General features: G+C 52.0%; 1 protein-coding gene across 2 annotated transcripts in view; it reads left to right on the top strand.

Annotated features, from left to right (window-relative positions):
* Positions 1–15,011, top strand: part of MYCL (MYCL proto-oncogene, bHLH transcription factor) — a 49,765-nt gene that overhangs the window by 20,956 nt on the left and 13,798 nt on the right. The window contains exon 1 of one of the 2 annotated variants that reach the window (XM_034754075.1): positions 8,315–8,575. The exons of the other annotated variant lie outside the window; for it this stretch is intronic. The gene's annotated coding sequence lies outside the window, so the exon portion shown is untranslated. Of the gene's footprint in view, positions 1–8,314; positions 8,576–15,011 lie in introns of those variants that run through there. 2 annotated transcript variants of the gene reach the window in all.

The following is a 15,011-nucleotide window of genomic DNA, read 5'->3' as shown; positions in this document are numbered from 1 at the left end:
GCGGCATTCTGGCGCCGGCCATGCCACCCCTAAAAATGTGCCACCCCAAGCACCAGCTTGTTTTGCTGGTGCCTAGAGCCAGCCCTGTTGGAAGGGGGAGAGACCTGTCCCAAGAACTGGCCCTGAGCTACCCTGGCCTGCGAGCTTGAGGGGAAGCGCAGATCGAGCTGCTCCCAAATCCTGCCAGGACGATCAATCAGCAGAGGCAGAAGCCGGGCATCGAGGACCCTCGGAATCTCCATGCCAATCGTCTCTAGGCCGGTGTCCTGCCGGACAGCCGCCAGCCCCGGACTGGCACTCCTGGGAGTGAAGACTTCTGGGTTCCATGCCCGGCCCGGCTTGCTGTGCGACCTGGGGCAAATCACACCTGGAGGATCAATTAGCCAATGTTTGCAAAGCCTGCTGAGTGCTCTGCAAACAGGCAAATAGTCCTCACTGCCTTGGCTGGGAGGCTCTCTGCGCTGAGGTTTGGCAGAGCTCTGAGAGGCTGGGGTGGGAGGGGCCGCGCTGTTCCAAGCGGGTTCCTTTGAAGTGGCTGCTGATGCTTCAGCACCTTCGAAGCAGTCCACTGCCTGGCACAAGTGTGCGGAGCGCCGCCTGCTCCTCCTGCCCAGCTCTGGGCCGGGGGACACGCCCCGAGGAAGGCATCCCAGAGGACTGTTCCACCCAGTCCCCAAGGGGTTTGATGTGCTGGGGATGAAGGAAGCCGAACTGATAGCAACAATAACGCTAATAATTAATTGCACTTGTAAAGCCTCTGCCCAGAGCCCGTGGGGTGCTAGACAGGCATTGACAAGACAAACCCAGGAGTAAGTAGATAGCACGTACTCCAAACACCTGTCCCGGTGCAGTGCATGCCATGCTGGCAGAATCTCTGCACTGAGGCAGCAGCCTCCTCTAGGGAGGGGGGGAGGGAATATTTCTGTCGCCCATTCGCTCCTTGACCCCCCTGCTCTGGGGGCACTGGGGAGATGAGCACACCTGCCAATTGACACCACACCTGGGCTGATACCCTCTCATGGCTGCTCGGGGGAGCAGTTTTCATTCACTGCTAGTACTGCTCTGGGCTGGATTAGAACCCCCTGCAAGGGGAAGGTTCTGGAGTGCACGTTGCTGAGAGAGAGGGAGGTTGTATGGTGCAGGCCAGGCCTGGGTGTCAGGAAACTGCGTTCAATTCCTGCCTCTGCCACTCTGTGACCTTGGGCAAATCCCTTAATCTCTCTGGGCTTCTATTCCCCATCGGCCAAATAGGGATGTTCCTTCGCTTCTCCCACTCTCGGGCTAGTTGGGCTGTCAGCTTTTCAGGGCAGGGCCCGTCTCTTCTGATGATTTCTGATGGATCTGTGCAGCACCTAGCACAGTTGGGTCACGCTCTGAGTCCAGGGCAATGCAAGTAATGAAGACTCTAAAATCAATCCCATTTTCTGGCTACGTGGGGCGGTCAGTCCCTCTGAGCCAGTGTTTAATACCTAAGCAAAGTCTTTTAGCTGTCAGGGGCTGGTTACGTCATTGCTGGGGCAGGATGGACGCTAAACCTGGGCTTGAGTTCGGCTGGAGTGTCAGGGAAAGGTTCAGCGGTGAGGTTTTCTTCTGGTGTTATTTGAGCCCATCTCTAGTCTGGCTCCTCATCAGAATCTGCTCCAGGTGAAGCAGATCACAGGACTATAATGTAACCAGTGGCTGGTGCAGTTTAGGCCTTGGATAATTCTGCTGGACAGATCCCTAAAATAGCATCTGGTTGACAATTAGCAGCTCATTGCCTTCAGTCAGCGGTACCCTAAGCGGGCTCGCTCTGTTTTTCTCTGATCACGTGGCCCCATGGTGCGTTGTTGTGTCATTGCCCCTTATCTCCCCAGACACATCATCACACAACTTTCCAAAGGTTATGCTGCTCTCTGCCCATCGACCTGTTTCCTTTTTCAAAGACAGGGGACGGGACTTCTGGGATGAGCCTGGAGAGTTTGTTTACCCCGGGCCCCTGTCCCAACAAGGGAAGCATGCAGCACAGAGCCTGACCCAGGGAATGTGCACATAGCGTCACGCTCCTGCTCAGCGTCGTGTCCTTTCAGGGCTGCGCAGGGAGCAGGTCAAACAGGGCTGCGGAAAGCTTCATGACCACTTCTTGGGTTTGCTTTCAGCCAGAGCCTCTCTGCTACTGGCGATGGTCACAAGGTTCGTTTAAAGGGGACCTGGGAAGGAAAGGAAGACCAGGCTTATGTTCTTCTTCAAGGCTTCTTTGTAGTGGATAAAGAAGGGCCTGAAGATTTCTTTCTCTCTCTGCCTCTCTCTGAGGCAGGGATGCATTTTGTCGGTTTTTGCTGAAGTTCTCCTCGGAGGACCTAGAGAAGCGGACCGTGAGATTTCACAGGCCTTAAATGCTGGGCAGGACTTTGAATCTTTAACAAAGAGCTTCCCTGCCAAGTATGTGTTAGGCATTTGAGTTAAATACAGTAGAACCCCGTTTATCCAGCCCTCCATTATCGGGCTCTCCGTATTAACCGAACAACCAGTGCACACAGGATCGTTACAAAGCATTAAAACATCCCCGCTTCTTTACTGACCACACACAAGCCATTGCTTCTGGTAAAGAGTACAACGCCCGTTCTTAAAAATACAGAAATGATAAACTCGAGCAACTCAAAACTAGCTCTGTATTGCAGTTGTTGCCACTTAAAATGATCATTTCTGCATGTTGAAAAGCTGGTGCTCATTACTAGTGTGTGTCGGGGGGGTGATATGGAGTCTTTTACCTGCACGAATCTGGCAAGGAGGTTTGGGCCAAGATTTTCAAGAGTAGCCACTGATAATTAGTGCCTCCATTTTTTTGAAAGCCCATCTTGAGACTACTCCATTTAAGAGTAGGTTAGATAAATGTCTATCAGGGATGGTCTAGACAGTATTTGGTCCTGCCATGCGGGCAGGGGACTGGACTCGATGACCTCTCGAGGTCCCTTCCAGTCCTTGAATCTATGAGACCCCTTAAGGGACCTAGTTCTCAGAAGCACGGAGCACCCACCACTCCCATCGACGCCAGCTGGAGTTGCGGGTGCTCAAAGCACGTCTGCAAATCAGGCCTCCCTAAGGTGTCACAAGCTGAGCCCCTCAAAATCTGAGGCCAGTTCTACACTTGGAAGGCTTTGCTGGCAGAGCCACACTGGTGTATTATACTGGCCAAGTACACCAGTGTGGACGCAGTTTCTACCAGCCAAACTGTGCTTCTGCCAGTATTTGCCAGTATTCCAGCCCCTCCCAGTGGAATAAGATATACTGGCAAAATTGTAGTTTTGCTGGTCTAACTGTGTCTACACAAGGGATTTCTACTGGCCCAGCTGTGTCAGTCAGGGACCCCAGCTCTTCATACCCCAACCGACACAGCTGTGCCAGTAGAAGTTTGCTGTGTAGGCCTGAACTGAGGCACCCAAAGGTGGTAGAAACTTGATAATTTTAGCCTATGGCCCAGATCCTCAAAGGTGTTTTGGCACCTAACTCGAATTGATTTCAAAGGGAGTTAGGCACCTAAGTCTCTTTGAGAATCTGGGCCCGAATAACTTGTTAGAGGCTCCAGAAGGAGCAGCAGGGTTGGAGCCCGGATTAGAATTAAGGATCTCCTGGCTCCCATGCTTACGGTCAGCCCACTAGGCTACCCTTAACTGCAGCCAGGGGATTTTGTTGTACACAGCTAAACTGAGGTGGCGAAAGCACCAAGAGGGGGGTATTCAAACCCAGGCCATTCGAAATATAGCCCTGACTGTTACAGGAGAGAGAGAGCACCTCAATCAGGGACGTCATTTCAGATTTTGGTAGGGGGAGGGGGGCAACTTTAATCATGATTCCAGGGGCTGCTTAGGCACCTGAAAACTCTAGGGTGTTTTTTTCTCCAGATAACTAGCCCTGAGAGACTTGGGTTCTACTCCCCCCGTGGACTTTGTCTGACCTCAGCCTTAAGGACGGAGTTTCAAAACCTGGTAGGCACCCAAAGCTGCATCTGGGCATCTAGTGGGATTTACAAAGCACTGAACCTTCTAAGCGCTTTTGAAAATCCCACGAGGTGCCTAAATACCATTGGAAAATCTGGCCCCTTAGGTTCTGTAGGCCTCAGTGCCCCACCAGAACAATGGGGATAACAGCCCTGCTCTACCTTATCGAGGGGCTGTGGGGAGAAATAGGTGAGATGTTGTGAGATGCTCAGATATGACATGGTGATGGGACCACATAAGTACCACAGGTAGAGTGGGAACATCTCTATACCAGGCCCCTTCTTTTCACCTATGCCCCAAAATCTCCCCCTTTTCTGAATGCAACTTGGCTCAGAGGGTTTGGCTGTATTTTTTTTTCTCTGAGTCCCCTGCCTTCTCTCTAAAACAAACCCCCTCCCCTCAGGGATTCCTGTTTTACAAGCTAGACTTCCAGATCCTTAATTTAATCACCCTGCCTCTGTTTGTAAACAAAATCCTGCCTCTCTGCCCCAGGGGCACCTCTCCTCTGCACAACTTACATTTCACACTAATGCTGTGGTTTAAGAGCTCCCCCTGGGAGCTCCCACACCTCCTGCATGAAACTCAGGGAGGGCTTTGACTGTAAACTCTTTGGGGCAGAGACCATCTTTTGGATCAATGTTTGTCCAGCCCCTCGCACCATGAGGTCCTGGTCCTTGGCCGGGGGTCCTGGGCAGTACAATAAGGCACATCATAAATCATCATCACGTCTCTGGCTGGAGGGTAGCGACCTCCCGCCTTGTGCCTGCGCAGGGGAGTCCTATTAACAGTCATCACGAGCACTGTGCCCAGTGCTTAATTTGTAATGAAAGAGGCACCGGGGCTCAAGCAATTCGTTTACACTCCTAACTGATGCAGCAAGCGCCGGGGCTATGGATGGCGAAGCCTAGAGGTGCCCCCGGGGCTCAGCCCTGGCACAGAAGCGCTTGACAAGCAGCATGCGTGGCAGGAGATAGGACGTCTCAGCAGCTGTTGGGGGCGGGGAGGGGCTCATCATATCATTAACCCTGGAAAGATTCAAATCAAAGCACCTCCTGGTGAACTCAATGTGCACCAGAAGTGAGCTGCTTCTTACCCTGCATCGCCTCCTAGTGGCCAAGTACACGAATTAACTTCAACCACTTCACCCTGGCTAAACTTTGCAGGAGTGCTCCCTGCTTGCATGGACCTCTGCTTTCGGGAATCCAATCTGAGGCACCTTGGCCTTGATCCTCAAAGATATTTAGGTGCCTAATTCCCATCTTGGAGGATCTGGATCCTAGTGCCTGACATTTGGCACGGCCCAAGACCTGCGGCTCCCCGTCCGCAGCCAGGCAGGGTGGGTATCGGGTGCAAGGGGCCAGATTGTCAAGTTCCTTCACCTGTCATTGATTTCATCCCGCACCAGCTCCGCTACACCCAGCTTCTTTGAAAATCTGGCCCCGTGTCTGAAATGGGGCATCCCAGAATCAGTGATCACCTCTGGACGTGGGGTGGTAAGCAAAGGTGGTACCTTCCTCCCAACAAACCCGCAACCTGGCTGGATTCAGAGCCACAACTGCTAGCAGTGACTTTGAGTGTTTCTTGCTCTTTGCTCCTTCGAGCCAACAAAGGGAGATGAGAGTGAACGGGACCCAGCTCCTCAAAAGTATTTAGGTGCCTCACTCTCATTGAAATCAGTGGGAGTTTGGGTTCGAAGTATCCGGGCCTCGGAGGAGCCTGTTCCTTTTTGTGCATCATCAAGCAAATTGCTGACAAAGTTCTGGTCACGGGGCAAACCCGCTCCACCTGCACAGTCTGTGAAGGGGGTGCACAGCTGTAAACAAACCAGAATCTCTAGAACTGGTGTTGATGAGTAAGGAGGAAAGAATCCTGCTTGATTCTCCGGGGCGGGAGGGGGAATTGTGTTATTTGCAAGCAGAGCGGGTGTGATTGGGAGTCCCTGAGAGACTCCAGAGGTGTTTTTGCAGAGTCACTTTGAGGCGCAGAGCTGCATTTTGATTTAGAACGTGGAATAAAAGGCCAAAGAGAGGACGAGCGCTGAGGGAGGAGGCCTGGCTGTACAGAAGAGACAGATACAATTAGAGTTCACGTCGTTTCAATGGCGCTGGGACACTTTTAATAGTCGGGATGCTGAAAGCAGTTTTAACTTTTTGCCTCATGCCCCCCCTTACCCCTGTCTGAGCCCCCCCATCCCTCAGAGCTGGGGCCGGGAGCAGGGTTGTGTCTCCAGGGGGACTTGGTAAGATGGCTGAGGCTGGGGCCGGCACGGGGCCAGGAGTGGACCCCCGGGTGCAGAGCTGGTGACTTGGATCCTGGGAGTGGAGTCCCAGCCGCAGGGCCAGGAGCGGAGCCCTGGGAGCAGGGGGCTGGGCGCAGGGCCCTGGGAGCAGAACCCCAGGAGTGGGCCGCGGGGCCGGGGGCACAGGAGCAGAGCCCCAGGCACACGGGGCTTGCAGCCAGGGCCTCGTGTAAAACCTGGGGGTGCTGCAGCACCCCCCCGTGCCGCTAGTTCCCGAGCCTTTGCATCATTTAAATAATGATGATGTGTAACAGAACAATAAGAGAGTTCATAGGAATTCTGTTCTCTGGGTATAATAGGTCTTACCTCACAGATCCTTGGCTAAAAAGTGCTACAAAATCACCACCCAGAATATCTGTCCCATGTAACGCTTTCCAGCCAGAGATCTGAGTGGCCAGTAGCATTATCCCCATTTTACAGCTGGGAAAGTTGAGGTGAAGTGACTTGACCGTGGTCACTGAGCAGGCTAAAGACAGAGGCAGGACTAGAGCCCACATCTCTTGAATCCCAGTCCCCTATCTACTGAGCTACCTGGCTTCTGCTGAATTCAGTCTCAGCCTTGCTTCTGAGGAAAGTAAAATGGAGCTGGGTAAAGCAAGGCACAGAGCAGAGACTTGGCCAGAGTCATAGAGCAAGCCAGCGATGAGAATACCAAGAACAGACCCCCCCGCCAAGAGGCGTGGCTCTTGTCTCTGCTCCTAGGACTGCTGTCCTAACTGTTAGACCACACTGGCTATTTATAGAGCAAGTTCCTCCTTCTGACTGCAGCCTGGGAAACCAAAATATCACAGGCCAGATTGTCTGTACAAACTGGCCGTGAGACCTTCAGAAGCTTTGTGTCGCATTGCAATACAAAAGAAATTAAATGCATTTTACATGGTTGGTGTGGTTTTTTTTTTTTTTTTTTTTTAAGACGCTTTGTATCTTTAGATGTGTCCTGTAGAGCTGAGGAGCCTGGGTTCTATTCCCAGCTCCTGGGGTCATTTATTCTGTGAATCCGGGCAAGTCACTGAACTCTGTGCCTCAGTTTCCCCATCGATAAGGTGGGTCATACTCATGCTCTTGCAGGGATGTTGGGAGGGCTGAGATTGCAAAGTGCTTTGAGATCCTCCAATGAGGCATGGGATAGTACACTAATACTGCCTAGCCGGCAGGCAGGTTACCAGACCTCCGCCTGTACTGTCACTGCTCACGTTCTCCACCTAGAAGAGTTAGTTGCAGGTGTGTTTGAGGTGGCTATTCTAGGCTGCTGCTGCTACCTATCCGATTCCTGTTGTCATGTCTGCTCTTTGCACAGGGTACCAGCAGGTGGCGCGTCTCCCTCACAAGTCTGCCAGCTTTGAGCAATAGCCAGGGGTTGACACCAGGGGCCTGGGTTGTTTGGGGGCCTGTGTGAGCCTGAAGCCTTCTGCTCTCACCCGCCCCGTGTCTCTAGCTCCTAGCTCACACTGTTCACCTGCAAGACAGCATGCTTCACAACTGAGGTCAGTGTCATAGAATATCAGGGTTGGAAGGGACCTCAGGAGGTATCTAGTCCAACCCCCTGCTCAAAGCAGGACCAATCCCCAGACAGATTTTTGCCCCAGATCCCTAAATGGCCCCCTTAAGGATTGAACTCACAACCCTGGGTTTAGCAGGCCAATGCTCAAACCACTGAGCTAACCCTCCCCCCATCATCCCCATTCCACAGAGGGGGAAACGGAGTTACGGGCAAGGGTGGCGTGACTTGACTGAGGTCACCCAGCAAAGCAGTAGCAGAGCTGAGAACTGAATCCAGGTCTCCTGATTCCCAGTGTGGTTCCCTGTCCATTACCAGGCTACCTCCCCAGGCTGGGCTGGAAGGCCTCACTGACACTCAACCTATTCTGCTCCAGTAGGGCAGGGAACAGCCCGATACCTCCTAACAAGCACCTCTCAGCTCTGTTCTACATGCTCTGCCCAGCCCCAGAGCCCAGCACCATCTGCCTCCCACCGCTTGAGATGCCTCTAGGTCACTATTGATTTTCTTTTCTCCCCCCCCCCACTCTCCCAAATAAAGAAGCCGTTTGACTTGCTGCTCACCCCTGCACAGCTGCCCTGGCAGGAAGGCTGGAATCCAGCCCCGAGCCGCCGGATGAAACCGCTGCAGAAGCAACAGCAAAGTGGTTGGCGAATTGGTGGCGCTAGATCTCAACTGGGCAGAAGCAACGGGGGAGAGTGAGGCTCTCCGAGGCCCCTGTGAGGGACGGGATGCTGCGGGGGAGAAGCTGGAGGAGTCATTGGAGCTGCACGGGCAAATCTCCGCCCTTCATCCTGCTGAGTAGGTAGATAACCCTGCAGAGCCAGTGCCCCATGCTGGGGCCACTGGCTGTATGCACAGCGCCTTTCTGTTTTCATGCCCCCCACCCCTTTGCTCTAGGTGGAGCTCTGTGCTTCCGAGAGCAAAGGGGGGGCTTTGCTGTCCCCCTGCCTGTGCTGGAGGGGGTCTCTCTGCACCCACAAACTGTTCTTTTTTTGGAGCCCCCATAGCCAGTAAATGGAACCATGCCTGGGGTTCAGGCAGGGTCCCAGGCAGGCTGAGTGGCACGCATGTGGGTGCTGCTGGCTGGGCTGCCTCCCTTGGCAGAGAGACGTGTCCTGAGGAGGTTGGGGGTGGTGGGAGAGTGATCGGGGAGTGGTGCTGAGCCAGAAGTGTCTGCCCAAGTGGAAGGGGGCCAGTCGTCCCGCTTGGGTCCCGAGGCAACATAATCTTTGCTTTAATACGCAGCACACCCTGCCTGAGCAGGACGTGATGCCTGGCTGTAGCACCGGAGGGCTGGTTTCTATTGTGGCTCAGGCCATCCAAAAACTTCATGGACTTGGTCTGCTGGCCTCTGAGTTTACTGGGTCCCCCCCTCCCCCGTCCCCCAGCCGTTGGCACTGCCAACCCCCCCCCCCAAGTTTGTAATGCAGGGATTCTGCTTGGACAGCAGCACCCAGCCCTCTTATGGCCACCTTCCCAGCATGGAGCCCAGCGCTTCCCCGCAGGAAAGCCAAACAGCTCCTGGATGCCTCCCCACCCCAGGAGTTGTGGCAGCAAAGGGAAGGGAAACCAGGGCTGCTGGATTGGTGGACCCAGGCGCCGTCTAGCCTGGCTCTGACCTGGCCCGACCCAGCTCAAGCTGCAGCAATGACCGAGCCCCTGTCCTCTCACTGGGGCCCTGGCCTGCACCCGTCTCTCTGGGACTCTCCAGCAGGGCCCGAGCCCCGCATTCCTCTGGTCTCCTGCCCTTCCTCCCTGATGGATGGGACAGGCAGGGGGAGGGGCAGGGGAACAGCCTCTCTTCCTTCATGTGCCATTGTTGGTTCCCTTTTCTCCAGCCAGCAATCTGCTCCCTGCATGCCAACAGACAAAGACTGTAGCTCCAGGGCCCTTCACTCCCCCTATTGTGCCCTGGGGAAGGCATTTGGCCATAAAGATTTACCGTTTGCATCTCAATGCGGCCTCCTTCCCCACCCTCCCACCGCAGATCCTGAGCCACAAAACCCCAAGATGGGCCTGCAGCCCAGGGGAACCCCAGCAGGAGGATCCTGTTCCAGCGGCATGGGCCAAGCCCAGGCCTCAACCCTCTGTGCCCAGGAGGGTGTGGCTGGGCTGGGTCATCAGCAGGGACTTTGCCAGCTGTGAACCCCCCAGCTCCTAGGGGATCAGTGCAGGGGAGTCTTGTGAGCCGGGTTTCTGTTCGGCGGAAGAGCTTGAACTGAAATTCATCTGCTTTGAAACAGCTGAGAGTCAGAGTGATGCTGAGCTGTTAGTTCTGTCTGTGTGCGCAGGACGGGGATAAGGGGAGGAATATTCAGGGGGCCCTGGTCAATATTTCCCCTCTGCCTAACGTTGTACAAGATGCTGTGCGCCTGTTGACTTTGAGCCCCTGCTTCCCTCCTGCCCCCCAGAGGTGGCTGCATTTCCGTGGTGCTGTCCATAGGTTGCAAAGTGCTTTGGGATCTTTTGGGTTGAGAGGCACAATAGAAGTGTGTGTGTGTGAGGGGGGAGACCCAAAAGTTCAGCTCATTATATATATATATACACACACACAGCGACAAGCTACAAACTTTGGGACGGGAGCCAGGTGTTCCCCCAACGTTTGGAGGGGAAGGGGATTGGCTCGGAGGGATGGGTTGGTTTGGCCCACCTTTAATATTGAGATGTTTGTATATTTCATGTGTGTATGTGCGCATGTGTAGCTTGGAGTGTATGTTTATATTGGGGGGGCTGAAAGGCTCATATCTTTGTTCTTCCCATTTGATTGAAAGACAATCTTAACCTTGTCAGCCCTCGATTTCTTTTTGAGCCCTTCAGCTGCTGTTCCCGGATACCACTAAAAACCAAGAGGATTAGGGCTGTCCCTACCTGGGCCACCCCTTGAGCCCTGTGCTCTCAGAGCTTCCAGGAGGAACCACACTGCATCCTGGGAGTGCACAGTCTGCAATACATTGGGGCTTGTTTATGGGCAGCTCAGTTTGCCCAGGGAGCCGGAACTCCATGGCTCTGCCACTGAATGGTTCCTGCACACCACATTGATGGTGGGCGTGGTTACAGCCTGCTTCCATTTTGGAGCACAGACGGGACCTACCCACACTGAAAGGTGTTTTCAATGGGGCCAAAGCCCTAGTTGTAGCCAGGTCTCGGTCTCAGCACAGTTCAGGGAGCATGGTTAAGGTGGGTGCTGTAGCTGGTGTGGACCGTTGCAAAGAGTGGGGCGACTGATTCACAACCACCAGCTTCTTCATGAAGTTTAAACCTTCAGTCTGCTCCCAGATTGTCCTGTCCATGCTAGGACTGTGATTCTCATCAACTTGCTTGTTGGCTCTGGTGGAGCACCGTGCGGGCTGGTGGGTGTGCGGGTGTCTACTCCTTGGAGGAGTCGATCCTCACCATTGTGTGTGGTTTGCCTGTGTCTCTGTCCTCTCGATTGGATGATGTAACCTTTTGAAACAGAAGGAAGAACTGCTGAGGAAAACCTGATTTTATTCTCTCAGGGAGAGGGTAGAGGAGTAATGGAGGGAGGTGATATGAGACTCCGGTGATGTGGGCAGGATAAGTAGCTAGATATCCAGTAATTAACCATGCACAGGAGATTTTCTTTTCTCAAGAAATTATTTGTCTCTGTGGATTTAAAACCCCTTGGGATCTTCCCAGAGACAGACAGACACACACACACACACACGTCACTGAAAGGTTTATTTGTTAGACTTCACACTCCCCCCACCTCCCTTGTTGCTTTCACACAAAATAACTGCATGTGTCAGCCCTATGCATGAAGGATACTCAGTGGTCTCACAGCTGTATCTCTTCTTTGAATAATTATCTGGGTGCTGGCGGTCTGGTCGGGGGTGGGGGGTTGAAGAACTGCTGTGTTCAGGATCCCATCCTATTTGCTAAGGGATTGCTTGAATTGCTGGTCTCTATCAGTCACCTACCATCATTACTGCAGATACTTCAGTAGTCTGTGCGCCTAGGAATTTATATTACACCCATCAGTGGGGAATCCGAGTGCCTTCCAAAGGGACTAGAGCGTAGGCATGATAATAATTAGCACACAGGGGCACTGTCCCCTGTTGCAAAGGGGGTGGTCACATCTCTTTGGCTCTATGCTTTTGGCCAGGGAGAGCAGGGAAACGGCTGGGTGTGAAGCGGCCTATCCCATGCACAGCAATCACCCTTATCTGCCGTGTGCATAGTTTGAATTCACTTCTCTCCCTTTTCTGTTACATCAGCTCCGCTGGCAGGGGGGCCGTGAATTGCCCAGAGTTGCATTACTGTTTGCTTTCACTCAGTACAGATCAGCCTGGGCTCCATGCTCTGCTCAGCTGGCTGTTCAGAAAGCAGGAGCAGAGCGGAAGGGATTGTGAAGAACATCTCCAAGAGAATGCGGGTGGGGGGGGGTTGATTCAAAAGCATATTTGCAAATACCGGGGGCAGCATTCACCCACCTGTTAAGTATAGTGTGGATGGGCCCTTGACCTCACTGTGCCTCAGTTTACCCATCTGTGAGGACCGCTAACGATTAACTAAATAGATCTTGAGATGATTCTCCCTGACTTGGAAGGCTGGGTTTGAGCTGCTGCCATCCCCAGGGCTTTTGTCAGTCTGCTGAGAAGCCCTTAAGTTATTGCCTAGACACACAACTATTTTAGTAACAAAGAGTCCTGTGGCACCTTAAAGACTAACAGATGTATTGGAGCATAAGCTTTCGTGGGTGAATACCCACTTCGTCAGATGCATGCGTTTCACCCACGAAAGCTTATGCTCCAATACATCTGTTAGTCTTTAAGGTGCCACAGGCCTCTTTGTTGCTTTTTACAGATCCAGACTAACACGGTTGCCCCTCTGATACTTAACTATTTTAGTGTTCTTCTGAGGCAGCATATAGTAAATAAATCCCTCCTCCCCCTGCCTTTGCTCTCATCAGGGGTAAATTGCCAGTCTGAGTGGATTTTAAAGACCCTGAAAGTGATGGGGTTGTAAACTGACTCCCAGCTGGTGAGAATGAAGAGTTTTCCCTTGATTATGCCCTAGACAATTGGGTGCATTGTAGCGGAGCTCGTCCTTTCCGTTTGAAGGGATGCCGTCAAATTAAAAATGACACTTCCGACGGAATATTTCACTCCTGTTGTTCCAAGGAATCCCTATGATCTTTGCAGAATAGTGATTTTAGTCAGTGTGTTTACTCTGCGCATTTGACAGCACTTTGTGTGCTGTCAATTTCACTGTAGTCCCCTGTCTGGTCAGTTACTTTCCCTAGTTTGTTTGGGCCTTTCACACAGTCATAGGGGATAGTAAAAACAATTTAGAAACAGGATGGTGTGATTGTAAAACCACAAAAATTGGCCAGGAGGACTTGGGGCAGGTGTAAAACTTGCAACTACTTTCAACTTCTTTTTTGTTTTTTCCTGACTACCCCTTAAATTGATGGTTTCCCTTTAAACCATCCAGTGCCGGTCGGTGTCCAGACAGAATACCAGATCAGAGAGACAATTGCTCTCTCTCAGCTGGTCAATTTTATGGCTTGAAAGAAACAAACATTGAATGCAGATATGTAAAGCTGGTGAATGATCAGAAGATGGGTTGAAGGTCAGAATGTCTTGGTCTCCCACCCACCTTGGTCACCCAGCCAGAGCCCAGCAGGCCAGGCCAGCTTTAATAAGCTGCCAAAAGTTACATTTAGAAATGCCTATGTTTGATTTAGATGTCAGGGAATGCGGGCTTTGTATTCCTAATCAGTAGGTGGATTGGTGAAAATACACCCATGCAAGACCACGGGAGGTCTTTGAACCACTGGGAGCTTCAGTGTACATCTTACTTGGATTTAAGAAATACGTTGTATATAAGCATCTTCTTTTTCAGGTAATTAACTTGGCTCCTGCAGAGCAGACAATCTGGTTGTAGTATCAGATCATGCTGTAGGTCTTTTCTAAGCTAGCTAGCTGCATGGGATACAGATTGAATTAGACCTTTGTATTATAGCAGTCACCCTTCTTGATGGTTTTTGCACTGCTAGGCTTACAGGTGGCTTTGCGGGCTATGATCTAATACCTCTATATGACCTTTGTTCTACTCTGATTAAATGCAACCTAATTATCAGACATTCGTGTGTGAACCAGATTGGTATGTGCCGTAACTTTTGATTGACCAAATATATCCGGAGAAAAGAAACTAACCATGGGAACTTGGTACCCCTATTCGCAATATTGTTTATATTGTGGTTGTGCCTAGGAGTCCAAGTCAAGGACTAGACCCGCATTGTGCTACGTGCTGTGGAAACAGAGCAGAAAGACACCCTGTGCCCTAAAGAGCAATGCTGGATTCCTTTCTCCACTTCATTCTGCCATGTGGAAAAGATCGGTCTTCTCTATAGATGCTTTGTCACCTTCAGAAGGAGCAAACATTATCACTTATATATCACTATTAATGAGCCCTGGCCTGGATTGTTCTAGAGGGTTGCACTACACCATCTCCGCTTGCCGTGCTCCACCCCAGCAGTGGCTGCATTTCAGAATCGGTCAGCGTCGTGGCCTCAGTTGGGGTGAAAGGATTGTAGATCGCTCTCATGTTCTGGAGACTTTCCGCCGTATCATTCTAACTGTGACAAAGCCTAGACTGGTGCTGATTGACATGGCATCTTCTTCACGGATACAGTGCCTGTCGTTTAAAACGATACCTTAGCAACAACTAATGATTGAAAGAGTTATCCAGGGTCTGTTCTTCTTGCTCAAGGTGGACTTCATAATCAGACCCTGTTTCATGCTCAGGATATAGTCAATTATTAGTTCTCCTTGTGCATGAGGGGGACTCCCCTTTCTCTGTTTTCACAATAACCCTTATGGTCATTGGGCCCCAGTCCGGAAAGAGGCTCCGCCCGGATGGACCCTGGCACCCACGCAGAGCAACCTGGGTTCATGTTGGGTGGGGCTTCAGCTCTCTGAGATGTCAGTGCCTCTGGAGGCCAGATTTCAGTAAAGGAGCTGGGACTGGGCATTCCCATCTCCAGGTGCAAGCAGGATCCCAACTGTTGGCTGCAGGAGGGAGTTGCATTTAATTCCTCCCTCCCCACCCCAGCTTTACTGATAAAGGCCTGAAATGGTCTAGTCGGGGCTATGAGCTTATTTACAGATGGACATCTCCTGTTGCATAACATGCACCTAATGGGCCACATGGGATTATACTTATAGGCGCACCAGCTGCCAGTGTCGTGGGGTCTTCATACAGCTCACTT

This window comes from Trachemys scripta, chromosome 20 (genome assembly GCF_013100865.1).
Source record: "Trachemys scripta elegans isolate TJP31775 chromosome 20, CAS_Tse_1.0, whole genome shotgun sequence".
NCBI lineage: Eukaryota > Metazoa > Chordata > Testudines > Emydidae > Trachemys > Trachemys scripta.
The sequence above is the reverse complement of the archived record's forward strand: the minus strand, read 5'-3'. Positions and strand labels throughout refer to the sequence as shown.